This window comes from Leptidea sinapis, chromosome 44 (genome assembly GCF_905404315.1).
Source record: "Leptidea sinapis chromosome 44, ilLepSina1.1, whole genome shotgun sequence".
Lineage (NCBI taxonomy): Eukaryota > Metazoa > Arthropoda > Insecta > Lepidoptera > Pieridae > Leptidea > Leptidea sinapis.
In genome coordinates this window covers 1,943,434-1,963,813 of record NC_066308.1, presented here as the reverse complement: position 1 = coordinate 1,963,813, position 20,380 = coordinate 1,943,434, and the positions used below count along the sequence as shown (strand labels likewise).

The 20,380-nt window shown below is 36.4% G+C and overlaps 1 protein-coding gene across 1 annotated transcript in view; it reads left to right on the top strand.

Moving 5' to 3' along the window:
- LOC126977166 (actin-binding LIM protein 2) overlaps positions 1–20,380 on the top strand; it is a 166,838-nt gene that overhangs the window by 11,442 nt on the left and 135,016 nt on the right. The window lies entirely within an intron of this gene.

Genomic DNA, 20,380 nt, shown 5'->3' with positions numbered 1-20,380 from the left:
ATGTGGGTTGGGCTGCTAAGTCATGATGTCATTTAAAGAGTGACAGTAGGGTTTGTCAGTCTGTTAATATAAATCACGTGACGAGTTTCGTGTTCCTAACTCCATTTCGACATGACTGTGCGTTGGAACGTTTTTCTGGAATTACGTCGATTTTTGGTCTACGATTTTATTTCGTCCCTTACTTTTTGGATCCCAAGGTGATCATAATCATTTTTTTGAACCTTGGGGCACTGGGGTATTTGTTTGAGTCTATTGAGTGTCCAGCTCTGTATGAGTTTTGTGTCAAATACAGGCACATTGCAGTGGTTGGATACCATAGGTCCATTTTGGTTGCAGGGTTGCGTAGAGACGTCGCTTCATTGTGTGTCTTCTACCGGATTTATCACGGGGAGTGTTCCGAAGAGCTGTTTAACCTGATTCCTGCCGCCGAATTCCACCTTCGCACGACACGCTACAAGTTAGGATATCATCCCCACCATCTGGATGTGTGGCGGTCCTCCACAGTGCGGTTTACAAGGAGCTTTCTTCAACGTACTACAAAGCTGTGAAATGACTTCCTTGTGCGGTGTTTCCGGGACGATACGACATGGGTACCTTCAAAAAAAGCGCCTACACCTTCCTTAAAGGCCGGCAACGCTCCTGTGATTCCTCTGGTGTTGCAAGAGATTGTGGGCGGCGGTGATCACTTAACAATAGGTGACCCGTATGCTCGTTTGTCCTCCTATTCCATAAAAAAGGGTAGTTTTACAAATTAGCAACTGATTTTTGACTCACAAGTTTGAGTTTCTGCTCAACAAAGCAGTAGAGTATCGGGTTATATATATTTTATTAAAATAACATAATTTTCTATTGCCTGTGTTACTCCCTAAATAAATATTATGAATATATTATACTTATAGGTACAACTTAAAGGTATGAAAATTGATGCCTTGCGCGTGCATCTGAAAAAATGACTTTCAAATTCAAATATTTTTATTCAAAATAAGATTTAAAATCACTTATTGAACGTCAAAAACTACCCATTCAAAAGAGACTGCCTCAGTCAGACCTGAGAAGAATGGGCGCAAGAAACTCAGCGGGCTTTTTTTTAATATAAAATATGGATTACAATGTGATATCGTACAATAAACATTTACATATAATTAAAGAGCCTGAGGGTGTTCGCTTTATTCTCAGTCCGTGGTGTCATTAAGAAAATCGTTTATGCTATAATAACCTTTCCCACACAAACGTTTTTTTACAATTCTTTTAAATTTCGTAACACATTTGTTTTGTACATTTTCTGGGATCATATTGTAGAAGCATATACATCGCCCAACAAAAGACTTACTAACTCGACCCAACCGAGTAGTAGGCATAACAAGTTTATGTTTGTTCCTCGTGTTAACATTATGAATGTCACAGTTTCACAGAACATTATCAAAAATGTATTGAGAAGCAACAGTCAAAATGTTTATTTCTTAAATTTTTTCTCTTAATGATTCTTTAGGACCTAGGTTATAAATCGCGCGAATAGCCCTCTTCTGCAGCACAAAGATGGTATTAATATCGGCCGCACTGTCCCATAACAATATATAACTGATATTAGTTTTCAGAATAAGCCATAAGAAGAACCTACTACTTCATAAAGACACATTAATTCATGAATAAACCACCACCTTTGTCGTAAGTCGGTTGTAGCCTTTTTAGGGTTCCGTAGCCAAATGGTAAAAAACAGAACCCTTATAGATTCGGCATGTCTGTCTGTCTGTGCGTCCGTATGTCACAGCCATTTTTTTTTCCGAAACTATAAAAGCTATACTGTTGAAACCTGGTAAGTAGATGTATTCTGTGAACCTCATTAGGATTTTACACAAAAATAGAAAAAAACAATAAATTTTGGGGGTTCACCTATACTTAGAACTGAATTTCAAATTTTTATTTTATTTTAGGGTATTGATGGATAGGTCGGCAAAAAAATTATATTGAGGTTTTTTATAGAATTTTTTCTAAACTGAATAGTTCGCTCGAGAGACACTTCCAAAGTGGTAAAATATGTGTCTAACTTCCCCCCCTTCTTAACTTCTAAAATAAGAGAATGATAAAACTAAAAAGAATATATGATGTACCATGCAAACTTCCACAGAAAATTGGTTTGAACGAGATCTAGTAAGTAGTTTTTTTTAATACGTCATAAATCGTATTATCAATAACTTAATTGAAAAAAAAACTACACTATTATTAAAACATCGATCAAAGTAACAACGGACTACAAGAACTTTTATATTATGTTACTTGATGCTACGGAACCCTTCATGGGCGAGTCCGACTCGCACTTGGCCGCTTTTTTAATAGTATGCCGGTGCGCGACAAATCTATTTCGGTTTGAGTTCTAAATGTGTACCGACGTGGAACAAGGAAGCGAAGGGGAATGGAATCCGAAGGGTTGGTGCCGTATATATGTATATATATATATATAAAAAAATGAATTGCTGTTCGTTAGTCTCGCTAAAACTCGAGAACGGCTGGACCGATTTGGCTAATTTAGGTCTTGAATTATTTGTAGAAGTTCAGGGAAGGTTTAAAAGGTGAATGAATAGGAAAATGCTCGGAATTAAATAAAAACAACAAATTTGTTTGTCCTTTCATGCGTACCCCGTCGTATTTATTGCAACAACAGGATGCATTTTTACGAAGCAATTCTTGATGTTATGATATATTATTGACAAATTCATATAAAAACATTATTTTATTTATTATATACAGAACAACGTCTGTCGGGTCAGCTAGTTTATTATTAGAGTCAGATGAGTGACCGCACTAGTGTCACACGGTGACGGCGCCGCGCTGAGGTGACGTGTCCACTCCTATACTGGTATTCGCCTTATATTACGGCCTTGAAGCCCCATTACCAAAATAGAAATATGAAGTTTTTTTTTTATGAAAATAAGGGACGAGGCGAGCAGGACGTTCAGCTGATGATAATTGATACGCCCTGCCCATTACAATTTAGTGCCGCTCAGGATTCTTGAAAAACCCAAAAATTCTGAGCGGCACTACAATTGCGCTCGTCACCTTGAGACATAACATGTTAAGTCTCATTTGCCCAGTAATTTCACTAGCTACGACGCCCTTCAGACCGAAATGTAATGTAATACAGTAATGTTTAAACATTACTGCTTCACTGCAGAAATAGGCGCCGTTGTGGTACCCATAATCTAAGCGGCATCCTCTGCAAAGGAGCCTCCCACTCGGTTGATGGATCGTACATTTTTCTATTACGAAAGTGTTTCGGATCCGAAGATCAATACGAAGTTCGCGATTAGACATTTTGTCTTTCGTTTACCTTATTCCCAATTTTACCTGAAATTTTGTTTTTAACCGACTTCAAAAATTGTTGGTTCTCAATTCGTCGGTATGTTCTTTTTTTATGTTAGTTACCTCAGAACTTTCGACTGGTTGAACCGATTTTGATAATTCTTTTTTTATTTGAAAGCTGGTGCTTCTTGTATGGTCCAGATCTGACAATGGCATTCATGAGAAAAGTATAAATGTCTTAAATTTGCTATACATACGTATAGCAAAGTGGATGATAAATTTACGAATTACACAATATCGCGCCAACCGATTTCGATGATTCTTCTTTATTGGAAAGGATATACTTCAAAAATAGTTTGGTGAGAGTTTGGTTAGGTTCTGATTACGGAATCCATGACAAAGTAACGGAATTCTTCAATTCTTAGGAGCAACTTAACGATACACGGCCGAATCTTTTTTATGCTATCTATCCATTTATATTGTAAAAATATACGCAATTATTTTTATACTTTTTAGTGCATATTATATCTATTGTTTTGGAATAGTGTTTTTGAAGTCGGTTGATGGTTTGTTAAAGTTTTTCGTTGCTTGACTTTATAATTATAGTAAATACAACCTCACTTTTGATGGTTTATATGGATTCGATTTGGATCCGAAGTACTTTGGCAATAAGATTTAATTCGAAGTTCGTCGTTGTTTCGTTTCGGACCGGAATTAAAAAGTAATTTTAACTTTCCAAAGTAATTTTTAGGTGACGCATATACTATTTCCAATCAAATACAAATGACGTATTAAATTAAAGATTTTAACACAATAATATTATGTAACGTTACCTATAATGATTTAGTGAACGATTGCGGAAACGGATCAGTATAAATTGACCAATCAGATGACGTATCGTCGCTCAGCTGTGAGGCATGACGTTGTTTATAACGATCTGATTGGTCGGTTCCGCTTCAGTAGACGCACTGTTATATCGAACCTTGTACGTTCTGTTGATAGGCTTCGATAAAATATTCAGATCTTTTGTTTGTTATTACTGTACACATTCATTGGTACGCTGTTCAACTGAATGTGTGATATTATATATGTATAACTATAATATATAACTAATTCTAGTAGTCTTCATAAGATACATAATAGCTTTAAGGGTAATTGTATACACTTTTATAATAAAGTCCCAGCCACTGTTCAGGCATTATCTCTATATATATAATTCTTGTGTGCGTGTGTATGTCACTGAACTCCTCCTAGACGGCTGGAACGATTCTAATGAAACTTTCTGTGTGTATTCAGGTGGATTCGAGAATGGTTTAGATTCACAATTGAACTACCTCCTAAACGGCTGGACCGATTTTGATGATATTTTTGTGTGTTCCAGTGAATTTGAGATTGGTTTAGATTCTCGATTCCGTCCATATAATATAACTCTCCTGCTCATGTGTATGTTAGTGAACTCCTCCTAACGGCTGGACTGGAGATATTGCAAATTTAAGACGTGTGTACAGGACAACGTCTGTTGGGTCCACTAGTCTATAAATAAATTTGAATGTTTTATTAAAAAATGGCTCTGTCGTAAATCCTATTACTCCACAGCTGAATATCTAAGTGATCGGACAACCTGGGACTAGATTATGATTATTTTATAACGATAGAAATGACTGTACAATATTGTATATTTTTATTGAAAAGAGCGTAAAAAAAGAATGCTGGGAGAGTTTCTTGCGCCGCTTTCTCTTTCTTTTTCTTTCTTTTCTTTCTTTCTTTCTATGTGCTAAGCAGAATTATTTTTAGTTAAAAATTTACATGTTTTTTTTTGTTCCTTTTTATAAAATTCCAAAACTAGTTAAAATTGTATCTTTGTCCTTCCTTGTCAAATTATTATCTCGAAAATATTTAATTACATAATAAATGAACATAATTATCAATGAAAAAGTTGATGTGTGACTGTGTTGGTGTTTGAAATTATCTGCAGCCTTCACTATTCCGTAGTATAGTGGAGCATACTACCTTAAAGTCCCGGAAACACATCTGTTTCAATCTGGAATTGCAAATGTCCATGGAATGCTTTCCGGTTTCCATCAAGTGCCTGTCTGTTTGCGTTCTCTTATATAAATAAAATGATCTCCGGTCTTTTATGGAGTGTACATCTAGGTTTGTTTTTTTTATGAGTAGAAGTGTCAAGAAGACCACTCCGTTCACCCGGTGGTAAATCATACGTCCTGGCTGCTGGCAGTGCTGCTCAGGATTCTTGATTGCACTCAAAATTCGGAGCGGCATCGCATCTTCCATCGATCGTAGTCTGTCCAACAAAATCAATAATAATAATATCGACGCACTCTTACACAAATTATCTTTCCCCAAACTAGGAATAGCTAGCGAGTACTATGGGTGACTGGCAACATTTCCGCGTTGGATAGCTAGGCTGATCCGTTGACCGACATTGCTGCCAGTGCTTGGGTTTCCAGTAGCCCTGTTGAGGCGAGAAGATAGTACTTTGTACATTCTCCGCACCTCTGGGCCCACGGGCCAAATGTGTCGACACCAAACGGCACAAAGATGTATGACTCACTGAGACCGACATATTTGCGACGCTTGTTGGCTTCGGCAGTCGAAGCAGCAGCCCTAGCACCACAACTGAATTGCTGCCACTATTCTTGGTATGCTTCCACGTAAAGATAGTTTTAATTTAATGCAATCTATTACTATCTATCTATATATATAGTATCTATCTAATTGTAAGTATAGTTATAAGATTTGTTTTGTTTCAATAAATCATATTGCTGGTACATATGTTAGATATATTTTATAAATATTATACCTAGTTGGCTTCAAATAAGAATAAATGCAGTGGCTACAAAACTGGTAGTTTTGAAAAGAATACTCACCAGACAGGAGCACACCTCTTGCCAATTCAGATGTCACTACACTTAATGTTTTGGAGAACCTTTATAACTTCTGGTAGACTCGGCACTATAACTTGTACGTACACAATATTCCGGGCGATTGATCGATCTTAGACCTTAGTTTTCTATATTTTTCACGAGCGACTATGCGTTTACGCACGCGGCCATTAAGAGAGTTTGTTTTTTGATGACAGACCGCCAGATGGCGCACACCACGGATGTGCATAAGGAGGAGGGAAAGTTTGAAAAGGAATGTTTATGGTTTTCAGTATCAGGGATTGTTCTGAAGCCGCAACACATATACTTTCTTAAACATACATAAATATATATAAACATCTATGACTCAAACGAACATCCATATTCATCATAAACATAAATATTTGCACCTACCGGGATTCGAACCCGGCAGGCACGTATAGCTAAGTGGGCAGGGTCACTAACCATCTGGGCTATATGGGTCGTCTTAACATTAACTTATATTAACATGCAGCTTTATAACTGTGTGCATTAAAGAACAATGGCGAAATTTTACCTGACTATAAGAATAACCGTCTAAGGTTAGGATAGTTACAAAAAAAAAACTTTTCTGATGGATTGACTTGTTATATAAAATTGTATTGCAAAAGGAACCGGGGAAATAAATATAATATTTATTTTATTTCCACTTTATAAGTGTCACAACTATGAAATCACATCCATTTTAGGTTACATCAAGGAAAGCTATCTGTCAAAATGACTGACAGCGATGAGTTTCTATACCTGTCACCTATGATCTACCTAATATATATATATCTACCTAATATATATAGATCTACCTAATATATATACCTATCAATTATTGTTACCGCGGTTGTCTTGTTTTGTGATTTCTTTATTTTAATAAGTAGTTTCTTCTTTACCTGGCTTGTTTTTGGACTCGAATAATATCTTTCTCTCGTTTTAAACTCTCATTTTGAACTACTTCTGCTGTCCGCTCTATTACCGGGCTATAATTTGCCCCACGATTTGGTCTAACGTACTCTGTTTATCTATACTAATATTATAAAGCTGCAGTGTTTGTTTGTTTGTTTGAACGCGCTAATCTCTGGTACTACTGGTTCGATTTGAATGGTTCTTTCAGTGTTGGGTAGTCCATTTATCGAGGAAGGCTATAGGCTATGTATATTTATTTGATATTTTTTTTTTCAAAATTAGGGATCCGTAATAAAATTGCTATTTTGTAACACAAGGTGTAAAATCGAAAACCTATTTTTGCGTGCGCTGCAAAAACTATTGACAATAGAACAAAATGATGTACAGGCTATAATATAGGCAATATTTTATTACTTATAAAACTATCGCGTGAATTATACTTTATATGGCAAAACAACGTTTGCCGGGTCAGCTAGTATAATAATAAACATAAAATAGAATCTTTTGCTTGATTCATTTACTGCTACCTACATCTACAAAATAAGATATTGGATTGAGAAAAATACATTAAAAAACTAGGTACTTATTTTACCAGATTTTTAAGATTATAAAAATGGAAGTACTTAGTTTAAAAGTCGACCAGAGCCTTAAAATCGGTTGTTGGTTAGGTACACTTTAGAAATACCCATCTACGAATATGGATTGCTCATTTGACTTCCCTTTAAGTCCTCTCTCTGGTTTGTTGAAAATAAACTGTTATTACAATTACACCAAGTTTTCATTTTATCATAATATAATACTCAGAGATGTTAACCGTAGACAGTTTAGTAATAACGTATTAAATAATATTAACTATTTGCCTATGGTAACTAGTTCCTATCCTTAAAGATTTTTGGAATTGGTGTTATTCAGTGTTGTTGTTGTTGGAACATGTTATTTGGAATATAATAGATAAGTATAAATTATAGTTAGAACGCTTAAGTAATAGAAAGAAAAACCTAACCTTAAAACTCAAACAAAATAATCATTTATTTCTCCATTGTCCCGGTTCCAAATTAAAAATGAATAATACCAGTAGATTTAGAAAATTATAGTGAATTAATTAGTACACGTCAGTTCTTGAGACGCTACCATTCAATTTCAAATATTTTGTAGTATGAAACTTCGCCATTGTTCTTTTCTTCTTCAAAGTCATTCGTATTGTTTACGTGAACATTCCAGTGGATTTATTGGTGCGTTTTATTAGCCGCTGACAATCCGCAGAAGTCGCCATCCATTGGTTGCATTCAAATTGCTATCCGATCAATCGACCGCAAGAGACTGGCTCGATTGTACCGTTAATCTTGTGTTACGACGGCTAATATCCTGCATCTGTTTAGTGATTGGGTTCCGTACCCAAATGGCGAAATAGCAGGGGTATGCATACCATAAAATAGGCAATTAGGCAGTGCCTACTTCGTTAAGAACCCAAATAAATAAAGAACTAGTTTTAGTGATTTGTCTATATGTATAGAACTTTATTGGTTTTTTTACGCTCTGCTCATTTTAATGTAGTGCCGCTCAGGATTCTTGAAAAAAACAAAAATTCTGAGTGGCACTACAATTGCGCTCATCACCTTGAGGCATAAGATGTCAAGTCTCATTTGCCCAGTAATTTCACTAGCTGCTGCGCCCTTCAGACAGAAACACAGTAATGTTTCCACATTACTGCTTGCTTCATGGCAGAAATAGGCGCCGTTGTGGTACCCATAATCAAGCCGGCATCCTGTGCAAAGGACCCTCCTACCGGTAAACTTTACAGATATATTGCTGGTATACATCTCGCCCCCACTTCTACTATATCGAATGATAGATCGAAAGTCGGAGATAAATGAAAGTTTATCGAATCGACAGTGAATTATACCCGGTGGTCACACAATCTCGTGTCAATCAATTTCCCATTCGTTCTCGAGGCAATGCTACTGCATTGCAATTACATTTTAATTGTACTTATTGTTGCCGATTGACTTTAGAAATGGCGGATGTGTAAGGCGCGTGTTTTTTTTTATTTATCGATACAGATACTTTATTTACTGATACATTTTTTTTTTATGGAAAAGGAGGACAAACGAGCGTACGGGTCACCTGATGTTAAGTTATCACCGCCGCCCACATTCTCTTGCAACACCAGAGGAATCACAGGAGCGTTGCCGACCTTTAAGGAAGGGTTTTTTTGAAGGTACCCATTCGTATCGTCCCTGAAACACCGCACAAGGATGTTCGTTCCACAGTTTTGTAGTACGTGAAAGAAAGCTCTTTGAAAACCGCACTGTGGAGGACCGCCACACATCCAGATGGTGGGGATGATATCATAACTTGTGGCGTGTTGTGCGAAGGTGGAATTCGGCGGCAGGAATCAGGTGAAACAGCTCTTCGAAACACTTCCCATGATAAATGCGCACAGGACACACAATGAAGCGCATAGCAATGTATGTTGGAGATGTCGAACATATCATTGATATGCAGAAGAAACAGTGTGGGAGATAGCACACAGCCTTGGGGCACTCCAGCATTCACGGGCTTCGGGTTCGAGCAATATCCGTCGACAACGACCTGTATGCTGCGCCCAGTGAGGAAGCTGGAGGTCCACTTGCACAAGCTCTCGGGAAACCCAAATAATGGAAGTTTGGAGAGGAGCGCCTTGTGCCATACACGATCAAAGGCCTTCGCTATATCCAGGCTAACTGCCAGGCCTTCCCCTTTGCTTTCGATAGCCGCCGCCCATCTATGTGTTAGTTATACCAGAAGATCACCTGCACCTGTTTTTTTCGATCGGATGGACAAGGGCTGACTTCCATGAGTCAGGGACTACTCCTTTAATTGTTTATTTTTTGAATAAGAGTGCCGGAAGAAACGCGTTAGCACCGGTGTCAACCCAGGGCCACACGTTCTAAGCACGATTGGAGCAATGCTATCGGGCCAGCTCGACTTCCTGACGTCCAACGAAAACAGAGCTCGCCGAAGAGTTTTCTGTCGGAACTGTACTTCAGGCATAGAGCTCTGACACCGCGGAATGGTCGGCGGTGTTTTTCTGCAGCGCGATCACAGATTTTTTATGACATTTTTTTTTTCAAAAAAATCTGTGATCGCGCGGGTTATTTTATTGCATTTTTACTAGGGGTCCCTATTTTTTTGATAACGTAATGTCATATAGGCGATCGACTCAGTGAAGGTGCAGTATTCTAATGGTGAAAGATTTTTTGAAATCGGTTCAGTAGTTTTTCTGTGAAAACATTACAAACATACATACAAAAATACAAATATTTCCTCTTTTTAATATACGTAAAATGCAGCTGAATATAATTTCGCAACACACAGTACGTCTTAGGGAGCCGGTACTCTACTTACCGAAAAGAGGAAGTGTTATCGCCTGTTGTTGGAAACATTAAACTGTATCTGGCGCTCGTAAACCGGTTCTAACTAGTTATAGTTACAATGTAACTTTTCTTACTATTATAAAATATAATATTGTATCGGAAGTTACTATAAAATCAATGTTTCTATCCTAATATACCTATTTGATGACACGGGGATGGTGTTAGACAAAATCTATCTACAATACAGTGCACTGCCGATCAGCATTTTTGATAAACCCAAAAATTTTGAGCGGGACCATAATTATTGCGTTCGTCAGCTTGAGACATAAGATGTTAAATCTCATTTGCCCAGTAATTTCACTAGCTACGGCGTCCTTCACACCGAAATACAATAATGCTTACTCATTACTGCTTCACGGGAGAAATAGGCGCCGGTACCCATAATCTAGCCGGCATCCTGTCCAAAGGAGCCTCCCACTGGTAAATGCCATAATTGGCTTTTGGGTTCACAATTGTGTAGTTTCCGAACACCTATACGAACAGATGACTGCCGCTGAAATCTAACATCGCCTAATTTTGCCATTTGCCACAAACTGTAGTAGAAATAGAAATAGAGCAACTTTATTAGCATACAAAAAACACTCACACAAAAACACAACAATTTACAATATTAATTAAAATCGTAAAATACTAAATTAAATACCGTAACACTATTATAAAAATTAAAAATAAATAAATAAAAATAACAGTGTGAGCGTGATTCCCTGCTAAAAGGAGCTGACTCAGTATATTGTTGGTCAGTGCAGAAGACACCAACACAACACTGGTTTTCAGCAGCCCCTCGTGACATTTGGAGTAGACAGTTGCATTAGTCTTCCCATTGTTATTAATTTGTGAAGGTAGGTATCAAAGGGATTAACTAAATATTATGTATTCTTTTTCGTGTTTCTTAATTTATAGTGTAATAAAATAAAAATAAATAAATAATTGTAATAATAATAAATATTAAATGATAGTATAATCTGTACGTAGCTGTATATAACATAATAAGGGGGGCATTAGGTACTTACTGTATAGTATCATTTCCATGTGATTGTTTGTTCGTTCGTTTACAATGCGTTCCTCAATGAGTTTTCCTCTGCGTAAAGAAAATCGTTTCTCAGCGCGGTGTTTCGAGATCGATACAACACGAACCTTCGAAAACGCTTCGCTTCAGTTCCTCTGGTACTGCAAAGAGCATGGCGGTGGTGGTTTACTATTCCTAATCCAATAAAAACAATAGTTGGATCGGATTGGTATTAAGGTAAGTGTTGAAATGAAAATAAATTTATTTTCGTAGAAAAACGTCGTAATTCACACAAAAAAGTTAATGAAAACAAAATATATGCTTCAATACTTTATTGACGACCCCTATATCCAAGTCTTTAGTGACCCTGTCTACTGAGCTAGAGGTTCGAATCCCGGTAGGTGCAAACATTCATATGATGAGTATGAATGTTTGTTTCCGAGTCATGGATGTTTATGTGTATTTATGTATGTTTAATAAGTATATTGAATTCAATATATCGTTGTCTTGTAGCCATAGTACTACAGGCTATGCCTAGTTTGGGGCAAGATAATTTGTGTAAAAGTGTGTCTATATTTATTATTATATACTTAATCTATATATATATATATATATAAACTCTAGAACGGCCGGACCGATTTGGCTAATTTTGGTGTAAAATTAATTGTGGAAGTCCAGAGAAGGTTTAAATGGTGAATAAATTTGAAAATGCTCGGAATAAAATAAAATCAACCATTTTGATTTTCCTTTGGTGTGTCTCCATGCGACATCATGTGTAATCGAAAATAATAATAAAATTTCATTCGTACCGAGCATTTTTCTTTATTTGTTCGTTTTTTATTTTTATAAAAAAGCTTTCTTTTTTGTTTTCAGTTTATTTTATACAACAGTTTAGGTCTTTTATTTATCCATTCAGGCAGTACGATGTCTGCCGGGTCAGCTAGTACAAAATAAAAGTGGCATTGGTCTTTTAAAACTGGAGTCCACTCAGTTACAGTTGTGTCCATACATGCATACATAATGAGCACAACTCTGATTTTCAGTGGCCCCATTGCAGGTGGGCTCGTGGTGACGTCACCGGCGTCCGGGATCACCGACCGGCCGACATCACACCGGAACTATTTATTCCCAGTACCATTAACACAGTGCACGCTATACTGACCGCTATTGTACAAATGCATTGTGATTACTGAACATAAACTCGACCTTAAATTATGTCACTTGGTTGATTTGTTATGTTTTTTTTTAAAGTGATAACCCTCACTTCTAGGATTAATACACAAATAAAATTTGAAAACAAAATTTTATGAACGATGCGGGACTCGAATCCAAGACCTCTTGCGTTCCGTGCGAGTGCTCTGCCAACTGAGCTAACCGATCGAGTGACGTATCGTCGTAAAATCTTGTATGCTTTGTTCCACTCTCAGGTTGTGGCTTCATCTACAGGATCTACTTTACATAAATTTCCAGATGTCCTATTAGCTTTTTTTGTTCAAGTTTTGTACATTCTTAAAAATCCGAGCAATCTAATAATTTATGTAAGATTGTGTCAATATTATATTATATTACTAGCTGACCCGACAGATGTTGTTCTGTAGATAATAAAAAAATACTGTTTTATAGGAATTTCCCAATAATATTTCAAAACATCAAAAATGATTTCGTAAAAAATGCTCCCTGTTGTTATAATGAAATTGTTTCACAGTGGAACTGTCAAACCGTGCGTCACTAAATTCTCTCATAGAAAATATTACGTTCAAACAAATTAAATATTGAAAATAGAAATAATTATGGGATCCAAATCGAAATAAAAACTATACTATCTCTCAAGTTGGACTAAACTGCACTCCATGAAGTAATCCCCATTTAAATCCGTTAGTTAGTCCATCGCGTACAATCAACGTGACACGAAATCTATACATATACATAAAATTGGAGTTTCTGTTTGTAATATTGAAATAATCGTTTTTTACTACATGTATATGAGTATATATTAGAGATGAAACGGATATCCGGTAACTATCCGGTATCCGGCCTATCCGGCGGCCTTAACACTATCCGGCCGAATACCGGATAACTACCTATTATTCGGCCGGATAGGCATAAGGCTGAATTAAAAAAAATCTGTATAAAAATATGTTTTTAAGTAATTATTTGCTTTATTTAGTTAGTTTTAGTATCACTTAGAAAATATAATTAGTTTTAGTTGTAAATTTTTAACCACACTATGGTAAATGAATGTAATAGAAAAAAATTAATTAATTAGTACTCATACTGCACTAAAGGCAAATTATGGTGGATAAATACTAATTTCTCTACATTGAGAGGTTGCTAACTTCGCTCATTAACGAAAATAACCGAATCTAACCGAGTCTACTCGATAGTTCGCGTCCCGCCTACGCAAGTCTGTGTTTGTGTGTGCGATACACCAAACGGCTAAGTTCCGCCGGATATTCGGCTATTCGGCCATATGGTTGGCCGAATATCCGGTATCCGGCCAAACTGCTATCCGTTTCATCTCTAGTATATATGCGGGACATACACCAAAATAACATTTTTTACAAATTTTGTCTGTCTGTCTGTCGGTTTGTTCCGGCTAATCTCTGAAATGGCTTTTTGACGGGACTTTTATTGGCAGGTAGCTGATTTAATAATGAGTAACTTACGCTATTAAAAATTATTTTATTTTAGAAAAATAAAGTTGCAATATCCAAGAAACGGTCTAACTCTAAAAATAATTTATATGGCAAAACAACGTATGCCGTGTCAGCTAGTTTATATAGTATACTAGTTGACCGGACAGACGTTGTTCTCTGCATAATAAAAAATACTGATTTTTTTTTTCAGTATTTGTCAATTCATAACACCAAGAATAATTTGTAAATTATGATACCTGTCAATGACGTATAGAACATCATTGCTCCCTGTTGTTAACTGTAATGAAATCGTTTCACAGCAGAACGGTCTAACCGTGCGTCAATAAATTCTCTCATAGAAAACATGTCCATACAAAAGAAATAATGGAATTAAAAATAATTATGGGTCCCAAATCGAAATAAAAACTATCCTATCTCTCAACTGCACTCGATGAAGTAATCCCCATTAAAATCCGTTCATTAGTTTAGGAGTCCATCGCGGACAAACAACGTGTCACGTAATTTATATATATTAAGATTAAGATTATCATATCTTAACTTAACCAATTTTCAATCAAATGTTCGTGATAGAGCGTCAGTATTCAAGTTGGTCGCGGTGTCCGTGACCGCAGCGCCCCGCGACCCGCCGCTCGATGTCCAGTTCACGCTCCACTGAGCCTGTCTCCTGGGAAACGTAGGTTTTTGTGTCGCGGCTAGCGTTACACCGATGTAATTAACGATAACTGGTCGCGCAAACAACCGCACCATTAGCGTCCTCATTACAATTGGATTTTTTTGCTTCAATGTCACTTACATATTATGTTGACTGAGTGTCGCTGAGCCATTTAGTTTAGATTAAGGATTTGTGTCCGCTGCGCTACAACTAGATACCGCACTACCTAAGAACAATTACAGCTTCTATATTACGGCGTGAACTCAGGATCTCCTCGCGATTGTCTTCCGAATATCTGCGCAGAGTTTTAGAATACTTCGGTCACATCGCAAGGAAGGACGATGGAAACCTTGAGAGGCTCATTGTGGTCGGCAAAATAGATGGGAAGAGGCCTCGTGGACGCAGTCCAACACGATGGTCCGACCTGATCCACTCCGCCCTCGACTCTACGGTTCACAATGCGTTTCACACGGCCAGAGACAGGAATAGATGGAGAGCGATCATACGAGAGAAAGTGATACAGAAGGGTGGTCACGACCCTCAGTACTGAGAATTACGACGCAGGGAGGATATTACGGCAACTATTAGATTAGCTTGCGTGGCATCTTGACATTCAATGGCGTGTTTATTTTTTCTGATCCATTTTAAGTTCATATTTTCATTATTTGTTGCATCACTTTGCGTATGTATTTACATATGTATTGTTATTGAAATAATTTTTAAAACGGTGAATGTCGATTTAAAAATGTGGTGAGACAAGAGTAAGTAACTTTAAGAGTGAGTAAAGAAATGAAGAGAGATATAAATATTATAATAATATAATATTGACACACATTTTTTTTACAAATTATCTTGCCCCAAGTTAAGCATATATAGCCTGTGTTATGGGTTATAAGACAACGATATATTTAATACAATATACTTAATTAAAGATACATTTAAACAACCATGACTCGGAAACAAACATCCATATTCATCATATAAATGCTTGCACCTACCGGGATTCGGACCCGGGACCTTAGTAGGTAGGATCGCTAACCTCTCGGCTATACAGGTCGTCATTATGACTGTTATTTGTCAGTACATTTATGAAAATTTAATACAGGTCCACAAAAATCGTCATCTTTTTGCTCTTTAGGGTGCTTTGTCATTATTATAACACTAGAAATAAGGGATTGCTTGTAACTAATTCTAGTAGGCTTCATAAGATATATAATAGCTTTAAGGGTAAATGTAAACACTTTTATAATAAAGTCCCAGCCACTGTTCAGGCATTATCTATAAATAAATTTGTTAATAATCTCTCTAGGCTCTAGTGTAAATCCTATTACTCTACAGCTGAATATCTAAGTGATCGGACTCTAAGTGATTAAACCACTGTACAATATTGTATATTTTGTAAAAAGAGCGCAAAAAAGAATGCTGTGTGAGTTTCTTGCGCAGCTTCATCTCTCTCAGAGCGTCATTTGTTTCCGAAGCGGTAGTAGTATATTAGAAATGACATCAAAACCAATTCTAAAGGAATCAATTTTGGGAAAATCTATGCCTTTATGCCTTTGGAAATGAGTTTATCGCCACTTCTTCTCTTTAAAACTCAACCTTTACCGAAGTGGCGGTAAATATAAAACGAAAACTTTTGAAACTCATATGTCATTTCCTTAACCTAAATGAATAAAGTGATTTTGAATTGATTTCCATATATATATATACCAGCTGCCTGGACAGACGTTGTTCTGTATATAATAAAAAACTGTTTATTTGTTACTGTTTTATTAGAATTTGCCAATAATATTTCAAAACATCAAGAATTATTTCGTAAAAAATGCTCCCTGTTGTCATAATGAAATTGTTTCACAGTGGAACTGTCAAACCGTGCATCAATAAATTCTCTCATAGAAAATATGTCCGTACAAAACAATTATTGAAAATAAAAATAATTATGTGTCCCAAATCGAAATAAAAACTATACTATCTCTCAAGTTGGACCAAACTGCACCCCATGAAGTACTCCCTATTAAAATCCGTTCATTAGCTTAAGAGTCCATCGCGGACAAACAATGTGTCACGTAATTTATATATATTAAGATATAATACCAGTGGGAAGCTCCTTTGTACAGGATGCTCGCTAGATTATGGTTATCACAACGGCCGCGGCGCCTATATCTGCCGTGAAGCAGTAATGTGTAAGCATTACTGTGTTTCGGTCTAAAGGGCGCCGTAGCTAGTGAAATTACTGGGAAAATGAGACTTAACATCTCATGTCTCAAGGTGACGAGCGCAGTTGAAGTGCCGCTCAGAATTTTTGAGTTTTTCAAGAATCCTAAACGGCACTGCAATGTCCGTCCCGCTCGTCTCGTCCCTTATTATCATAAAAAAAGACGTGTGGCACTCGGGGACTGCCGCGGTAAAGCTATTGCATAGCATTTTTTATCAACTTATGCAATTATAATTATTTATTTATTTTATTTATGCAGATTTTTTTTTTGCTAAAATCAATTTAAAAAAAAAGCAAACGGGAAGTGAATAAAATTTAACTTGCAAGATATGGTTACAGATAGACAACGGGACAGGTTAAACTAAATAAAAATGCTTGTCATAATAATGAAAAATAAAAAAACGTGATAAAAAAAAATAAAGAAATTAATTCAAAATCAAGACGTACCCCAGGCTCGAACCTGGGACCTTCTGCACAAAAAGCATACGTGATAACCGCTGTTCCACGGCAACTGAAATGACCGTGGCGAAATATTTATATACATCTAGTAAGTAAGTGTTAGGTTATTTTCGTTACGGAATTTCTGGATTCGGTCTCCACGCTCAAGGCCCGCGATAGAAGCTATGCAATAGCTTAAAAAAAATATTAAAAAATAATATGTTTGCTTTCTATTCTTGTATGTTGCGTATCAGTTTCCCACGGGCCCGGGCGGTTCGTTTCGTCTCAACTGGCCGCCACTTTCCAAAACAACTTTTTTGTTTCATTGTCAACAGTTGTCCGACTCATTCCGGATGTTATTTGTCTTGATGCACTTGCAATTAGTGGGTTGCGTTGGATTGCGTTTTGATTGGTTTCTTTTAATTCCATTTAATTGTGCGTGGGTTGGAATGAGTGACGGACAGATCGAGAAACATTGTATTTAACTATTTGGTGTAACTTTACAAATGATTTAAGTTTTCTTTAGTGTTAATCCCGCCAAGTCTCGTGCCAGATTTTGGCGAGACAACACGTCCTGAGGATGCCTCTTGTAAAAAGGCATAAAAGGCATTTATTTTCTCAAAATTGATTCCTTTAGAATTCTTTTTGATGTCATTTCTTATACTACTAGATACTACTACCGCTTCGGAAACAAATGGCGCTCTGAGAGAGAAGAAGCGGCGCAAGAAACTCTCCCAGCATTCTTTTTTTTTGCGCTCTTTTCAATAAAAATATACAATATTGTACAGTTGCTATAAAATAATCACAATCTAGTCCCAGGCTGTCCGATCATTTAGATATTCAGCAGTGGAGTAATAGGATTTACGACAGAGCCATTTTTTTTATAAAACATTTAAATTTATTTATAGACAATGCCTGAACAGTGGCTGGGACTTTATTGTAGAAGTGTATACATTTACCCTTAAAGCTATTATGTATCTTATGAAGCCTACTAGAATTAGTTACAAGCAATCCCTTATTTCTAGTGTTATAATAATGAAAATCACTATTAAGAGCAAAAAGGTGACGATTTTTGTGAACATATATTAAATTTTCATAAATGTACTGACAATAGAGTAGAGGCGAAACACGTGTCGAATTGTTTTAAAAACAAATATTGGCGGAATTAACACTAAAGAAAACTTAAATCATTTGTATCGTTATGGATTTCCGCAAATTTACGCCTTATTCGATATATTTTTTTTTGTTTGGTATAAGTTTATTATATACTTGCTGATGCCCGCGACGTCTATGTTGATAAAGGGTTTTTAAAAATAATAAGCAATTATTTATTAATACGTTTTACACACGTTTTTGTCGGTACCGAGTAGTTTCGGAACATTCGGAAGTCCTTCATCAGGGTGAGTGTGGTGGGTTCGTGATAAGTCCCACCTCTTACTCCAGTAAGTCGGTGCCAACAAAAATGTGAGTAAAGCCGTAATAATAAATAATTTAATAATAAGCAAGTTTGGAATTTAAGATTACCTCATGTCCTAGTCCAGTTCCGGTTGCCGTTTTCGCTCCCGTTCCCGACATATTATATTACTTTATTTTTCTAAAATAAAGCCTAAGTTACTCCTTCTTACATCAGCTACCTGTTAATAGAAGTCCCGTCAAAATCGGTCCAACCATTTCAATTAGCCGGAACAAACAGACAGACAAAAATTGTAAAAAATGTTATTTTGGTGTATGTACCGAATATAATATATATATTCATATAGGTGCATGTAGTAAAAAACGGTTATTTCAATATTACAAACAGACAATCCAATTTTATTTTTATGTATTGATATATACAGGTGAAAAAATAAACTGACTGCTCTACTAAAGTTTGAAAGCAAAATTGTATGAACGATGCGGGACTCGAACACGCGACCTCTCGCCGCTCGTGTTGCGTCGATACAGTAGCAGTACAGCTTAACAGTTGATAACCTGCTTAACCTCAATATTTGCATATCAGGAAATTGACTTTGAGATGTCGCTCTTGAAAATCTGAAGAACCTGAGAGTTGAACAAAGCATACAAGATTTTATCAACGATACGTCACTCGAACGGTTGGCTCTGTTGGAAGAGCACTCGCACGGGACGCGAGAGGTCTTTGGTTCGAGTCCTGCATCGTTCATAAAATTTTGTTTTCAAATTTTTTATTTGTAATTAATCCCAGTAGTGAGGGTTGTAACATTAAAAACAAGAAATTGTTCAAATAAACTGACTGCAAGAGATTGGTGTAACTCTGTAGGTGTTTTCCATAAGAACTATAGAGAGCTAAAAGGACCTTTTCCATAAAGAAAATTAGGAAAACAATGGACCCTTAAGGCCATCCCTATTAATAATAATTTTGGGGTTCCATAGTAACGATATGTTTAAATAAAACACTTTAAAGGTTCACAACTCTGTGCATCTCAAGTCAATTTCCTAATATGCAATTATTGGAGTTGAGCAGGTTATCAACTGTGAAGTGGATCCTGTAGATGAAGTCACAACCTGTCAGTTTAATAGTTGAACAAGACATACCAAGATTTACGAACGGTTGGCTCAGTTGGAGCAGCGCGCTCGGATGAAACCCGAGAGGTCGCGAGTTCTAGTTCCTTAGCAGAATGTTTTTCATATAAACTATAATCGGCTAAAAGAACCTTTTCCATAAAAAAACTTATTTAACGACTTATTATCATTACACAAACATTAGATTCCCATATTTATTTCTGTTTAATATTAAATATATAAAATTACGTTTTATAATAGAAGTTGTTTACACTGTAGAGAACACAATAAGAATTGTTATATATTCAAATTCAAAAACACTTTATTCATGTAGGTCACGGAAATGACACTTATGAATGTC